At 36.6% G+C, this 6,667-nt stretch overlaps 1 non-coding gene across 1 annotated transcript; it reads left to right on the plus strand.

The window, feature by feature from the left end:
- Window positions 1-977: 977 nt before the first annotated feature.
- On the plus strand, window positions 978-1,084 carry LOC120576226 (small nucleolar RNA R71). The gene has a single exon (XR_005642303.1). It is a non-coding gene; the product is annotated as a small nucleolar RNA R71 (small nucleolar RNA).
- Window positions 1,085-6,667: the final 5,583 nt, after the last annotated feature.

Below are 6,667 nucleotides of genomic sequence, written 5' to 3' on the forward strand. Positions count from 1 at the left end.
AGGGAATCTTAATGCAAATCTTTTTAAGTATGTTTAAGAATTTAGTGAATTGAGCCTCCAAATTGAGCTTAGTAAGCCTTAATGGGTTAAGGGCCTTGTTCTTGTCAAATGGTTTCTTTATCGCATCCTTCTCACCTAGAAGCTTAACACTCTCTCCCTTGACACTTTTGGCTTTAGTAATGGTCTCTTCTAACTTACTGCCCCCAAGAGAAATAGCATTGACATGGGCTTTGGGGTTTGTTTCAGGTTGACCAGGAAAGACTCCTGGTGTTTGAGAAGAGGTGGCCACTTGTTGGGCCACTTGGGAGATTTAGGTCTCAAGCATTTTGGTGTGTGTGGCGATAGAATCAACCTTGGTATTGAGTTTGGAGAGAGAGTCGTTCAGAAATCCTGTTTGGTTTTTCAATTCTTGAAGATTTTTATTTTGATTAGCAATGCAATTTTTCAATAAAATCTCCAAACTTGATTTCTGAGCCGCTCTCTGGTTGTTTGTATAGCCGGGTGGTGCTGCTTGTCCATAGGAACCTTGAGGATTTTTGTAAAAATTTTGATTTGGCCTCATTCCTTGGTTGTATTGAGCGTAATTCAGTTGCTCAATATTTGCAGCACTACCTAACTGACAATCAACACCTATATGACCGGATATACCACAGACTTCACAAGGAGGGGGTGCAGAAGAAGGTGTGACAGCATTAACATTAAGTTTTTCAAATTTTTGGGTTAATGCCTCCGCCTTAGCAGCAAGGTGGTTATATTCAGAGACTTCGTATATACCTGCCTCTTTCTTAGAGGGAGTATGAGTGGTGACGGCTCTCTCGTTGGTCCATTGGTAGTGATTCTAAGCCATGTCTTCAATCAAAGCGTAAGCCTCTGTATAGTTTTTGTTCATTAGAGCTCCACCTGCAGCTGCATCAACAGACATCTTAGTGGTATATGACAAGCCATTATAAACCGTGTGGACTATAAGCCACTTCTCTAGGCCATGGTGGGGAAAAAGTCTAAGCATTTCCTTGAAACGCTCCCACGCCTCATAGAGAAATTCCCCATCTTTTTGATTGAAACGTGTGATTTGATCTCTAAGCTTAGCGGTTTTAGATGGGGGGAAAAATCGGGCAAGGAATGCTCGCCTCATATCGTCCCATGAAGTGATGGAACCGACTTCTAGGGAATGGAACCAAGCGCTAGCTCTATCCCTTAAGGAAAAGGGAAAGAGATGAAGTCTTACGGCTTCTTGGTTCTCTTTTATGGTGCCACTGAGTCTAAGGAAGGAAGAAATATGAAGATTTGGATCCTCAGTGGGTGATCCAGAAAACTGATTTTGCTGCACTAAATTGAGTAGTGCAGGCTTGATTTCGAAGTTATTACCCGCAACCGTTGGGTACACGATAATAGCTTGTGGCTCTTCCGTTGAAGGAGTAGCATACTCTTTGAGAATGCGTTCAGTGTAACAGCCCGATTTTTAGCTAGTTTTATTTAAATTACTTTTATTGTGTGTTTGTGTGTGATTAATTGTGATTGTGTGTATTTTATTGTCATCGGGTGCATTTAAATGGATTACCATATTAGAAGGGTATTTTGGTCATTTGGCGAGTAAGGGTAAAATGGTAATTTTGGTGAGAATTATTTTAATAATTAGTGAGAACCCTTATTTTACTAAGTTACTAGTGTAGTGATTAGTTTTTACCGTTAGTGACCGTTGGTTATATTTTACCGTTGTTAGTAATTACCGTTGAGTGTATAGAAACTTTTGAATTGTGTTAGAATGGGTTAGGCCCATTAGCATTTTGAGTTAAGCCCATTAAGGTAGGGTTGTCTTAGAATTGTATTCATTCACTACAAAACATTTTCCTAGAGAGAAGGAGAGGTAGGGAGAGAAAGAGTGAAGAGAAGAACAAGAGTGTTGGAGGGGAAGCTTGAGGAATCAAGTGGGTGACCTAGGAGCTGAAGTGAAGCTAGGATTAAGGATAATCAACTTCAAAGGTAAGGGGGTTAGTTATTATCACAATCATGTAATTTTGCATTTGCTCATGTTGTATGAAAATGGGTTGATGAACAATTCATGTCAAATTCGTGCTCTTGCTGTGATGTTATGTTTGTATGCATGAATTGATGATAATTGTATGATTGTTGGTGAGATTACATGTTCAAATTTGTAAAAATGTTAAGTTAATGAGTATTGTGCTAAATTGGTGAATTTCTCCTAAGTTGTTGTTGATTTGAGATGTGATTCATGTTCAATTGATGTTATGAATGTTATTTGATATTATGATTGATGAATAATTGCTTGGGTTTGCATATTCATGGATTGATGATGAGAAATAAATGGTTGTTGGTGGTTTTGTGAAATTGGTGAAGTTGAATTAAATGTTCATGTGAAGGACCAAAGTTGTAACGCCCACTTTCGTTTAATCGTTATTTAATCGAGTTTAGGCCATTATATTATAATTATATAGTATATGCATGATTTTGATATGTTTTGATGATTTGTGGTGAATTTAGTGATTTGATTGATGACGTGATAAGTTATGAGTTTTGGAGGATTTGATTATGATATGAGAATTATTTTATTGATAAATAGAATAAAGATTTGAAAATAATATAAAATATTTAGTTGAGGGCTGTTTTGATATTTTAGATAGTTTTGGGGGAGAAAGTGAGATAAGATAAGTATTCTAAGAGGAGATATAAAAGAATAGACCTAGGTTTAGAAAAAACACTTTGTACGTGAAAACTTTTGGAAAAGGGAGAAAAAGCTTAGAGAGGAGCAAGAGACCAAAGAGGGCTGCGATTTCTTCATAACCAGGTAAGGGTGGGACTAATAACTCAGTAACATTAATCTCTGTAATTCTGATGATTAGTTGACAAAGTTAGGATTGATTTAGAAAAGTTTTGGAATTAGGTCAAAACCCTAAAAATTGATGATCAAACGGTAAAACTTGTTTAGATTGATGTAGAAACCGTCCTTTAACCTTAGAACATGTTTAGGATGGATTACGGAATCAAAATTAGGCTTTGAACCATGTTGTGTGATGGATTTTTGAGAAAAACCCTAGTCTGCCCGTGCTTCTGTTCATCGCTCGCCACGGCGAGTGATGAACTTCATCGCTCGCCACGCGAGCCCCTTCCCTTCGCCTCGCGAGTTGTTTGGTGCAACTCGCCATGGCGAGCAACCCTTCCTCGCCTCGCGAGCTTAGGCAGAGTGCATGTCATATTTCGTGTTTCGACCTTTTTAGTTGGACCTTGAGTGCCTTTAAGTGCCTAAACATACCTAGAGATGATTAGGAATGATTTTAGGACAGGATTGAACCCCAAACAACATTAGTTGGGAATTTGAGTGGTACTCGCCATGGCGAGTGAGAACTCTCGCCTCGCGAGCAAGTCCAGAATGTAGCTGTTTGATGGTTGTGCGATCTGTGTCGCACCTTTTGATCAGGAGTGAACCCCTAATTGGTAATGAAACCTTATGATAACGTTTAATGCAGTCTGTAAAGCTATTAAGATATGTTGATATTAATTGAGCATGATTAATGTATTATGCAATATGTGAGATGTAATGAAACGATTATGATTCTATTGAATTGCTGTTGATATATTGATATCTCCCTGCTGATATGTGACTTGACTATGCTGCTGCTGTTATTTAACTGAGTATGCAATGTTTATTTATGAATATAATGAAAATGATGACGTTTCGCTTCAAGTTATTGAATGCACATGATTACGATGTTTTGTTGTTAAGAGTCCATGCATAGCATATCATTGAGCTTAGTCCTCACCACGTTTTATTAGGAGCTTTGTCCTCCGCACGATTATTAGGAGCTTTGTCCTCCGCACGATTAAAGTATATTTATACTTATGATGACGATTGGTACCACATGCATATACGGAGTCTAGGAGCATTGTCACATTGTCATGTCTATTATGCTTTGTTGATGATGATTGATTATGTGATTACGTGATAATGTTATGTTGTTGATGATGATTGATTATGTGATTACGTGATAAATGCTTATTAAGGATACAATGATGATTATGTTTAAAATGATTATGATCAAGATTGATTAGGATGTTAATTTATGATTCTTAATTGCATTGATTAACGCTATTCTGTTATGAAATCTCACCCCTTCTGTTTGAATGTTACCTCGACCGTGGGTAACGTGCAGGTGATCGAGCTTAGTGTGCTGTTTCCGTCGTGAGTGGCCTTGCCTTCACTGTGTCGTCTAGGTCGCTCTGATACGTAACGGGATGGGGCTTTATGATTATGCATGCTTCATTCTATTACGTGACTTTTATGCTGTTTATGATTATGAACTAATTTCTTTTAAGATTTAATATGAGGCCTGCGTGCCAAAACGTTTTATGACTATGACATAATTTCCGCTGCGATGTTTAAGATATTTGGTTAAATCACTATTTAACTGTTTTGGATTACGTTTATGTGATATCCCGTTGTTTACGATGCTTACTCTGATAAATGTTTTAAGAAAATTTCATATTGGGAAAACGGGGTGTTACAAAAGTGAACTTTGATATATATATGGTTGTTGACTGAAATTTTGTTATTGTTGGATGAATTGAACCTATGAGAATTTCTGTTTTCATGTTGTGGTTATGTTAGTTGAGTCGTTTGGAAGAAAACGGGTTTTTCGAGTGAAATGTCGATGTTTAAGCGTTCTCGCCAATAAGTGATTATGTGAGGTTTTGGGAAAAATGACTTTTGGAATGGTTGAAACATGAAATTTTTGTAGATTATGTTAGAGTCAAGTGTCAAGAGTGTGAAGGCGAAAACGGCATCAAAATCCGATTAACGGTTTGAATTTTACGCGCGAAATGGTGAAAAACGCACTTTTTGAAGAACTGATTTCTGTACCTCATGCTGGCAAAACGTGTCACGATTTCTGCGAACCAGATCCTGCATATTTCGCTATTTTTTACCCATTTCCGCTTTGAATTGGATTTTGATGTAAACATAAAAGTTTTAGATAATTTTGTTAGCTTTCTAATGGCGTTGGTTTGAGGTCCAAATAATTTTTAGAACTTGAATTATGATCAAATTACTACACATGGGTCATGTGGATTTTTGTGAAAACATACCATAACTTTTTCTTTGAGCCGTGGAAATTTTCCAAACTTGATATTGGATTGGATGAAGTACTTAGAGTGAATAATTGAGTATGCATTTATGTATTTGGGAATGTGAATGTGTTGATGGTTTAAGAAATATTTTGGGCGGAGTTGAATCGGTGAAAACGGGTTTTGAGCTAAATGTTGTTTTGTCTTGGAATTTCTCATACGAACTTAAGCTATCCTTTGAACTAATTTCTAATAGTTTGCAAGTGGCTTAAGTCCTTGACTACATGATTGATTAAGATTGAATTGTAGGATTTCAAACTTAAATAAGTTGCCTAGCTTTAAAAATTATCAATGTTGGCTGTTTGCCACATGATTTGGATTTTTGTTGGAAATGTTTCTTTAGCAAATTGTCTTGTGAGTTATTGAGATTACTCTTGTATGGCTAAGTGAAGTTGTATGAATGAATGATTGTATTGGATATGATGTTTATCATGAGATGTTGTATGTTATCTTACTTAGAATGTAAGGAATGCTTGAATGGTGAAACTATATGTGATGGTTGATCATGAATGGTTATATGTTGGATATGATATTTATCATGAGATGTTGTTTTCCCTATTACTTGGAATATGAGAATGCTTGAATGGTGAAACTATATGTGATAGTTGATTATGAATGGTTATATGTTGGATATGATATTTATCATGAGATGTTGTTTTCCCTATTACTTGGAATACGAGAATGCTTGAAATGGTGAAACTATATGTGATAGTTGATGTTGAATGACATTGTTGATTATTGATAATCATGTTGATGTGTGATGATGAATACTATGATTTATTTGTGTGTGGACATGTTTCCTTGGTAATGCAATGTTGTGGAGATAATCAATATAATTGGGTGTCGTCCTATATATTGAGTTTGAGATTGTGAATTATTGTCGCATTATCGAGTCCTTATACATGTCCATGCATCATAGTCGATGTTGTTGTAAAAGAGTTCGGCTCTTTTACTTCGGAGATTATGTAAGGAGTGACCCCTTACATGCGATGTTGACTTGTCCATCGGAGGTGACGACCTTTTGGAGATTTGGTACCACATGCATTTATGTGTCAATGAGTGCATATCATATCATGAGTCCTATGTGAAATATGTAATTGGTGATAAAATGAGATGAACGAATGTTGATAATGATTGCCCAATGATTGATGTTTGTGAATGAATATTTATCATTGGATAATTACTCATGTGATTGATATATGTTGATATGAGCTATCAAGTTGTGATATAAGTATTTATGCATGACTATTATTATTCAAGTACATGATATTATTTGATTTAATTGTTATCTGGATTATGATAATGTAATGCTTACCCCTAGTGGTTTTAACCGCCTACTTGCCTGTATGGGTGAGTAGACGTTGTGCAGGAGTAGTGCTCGGTGAGTCTTTGCTTGGGATATCGGGAGCTTTCTCCGATATCGGTGTCGTGCCGGCTCTGATCTAGGCTTGTTGTGTCGGTCTAGATTAGGTTGTTTATATTTTCCTTTGGATTATTGTTTTGTTGATGACTACCCGTATGTTGGGGTTTT

This window comes from Medicago truncatula, chromosome 6 (assembly GCF_003473485.1).
Source record: "Medicago truncatula cultivar Jemalong A17 chromosome 6, MtrunA17r5.0-ANR, whole genome shotgun sequence".
In the NCBI taxonomy this organism is placed as follows: Eukaryota; Viridiplantae; Streptophyta; class Magnoliopsida; order Fabales; family Fabaceae; genus Medicago; species Medicago truncatula.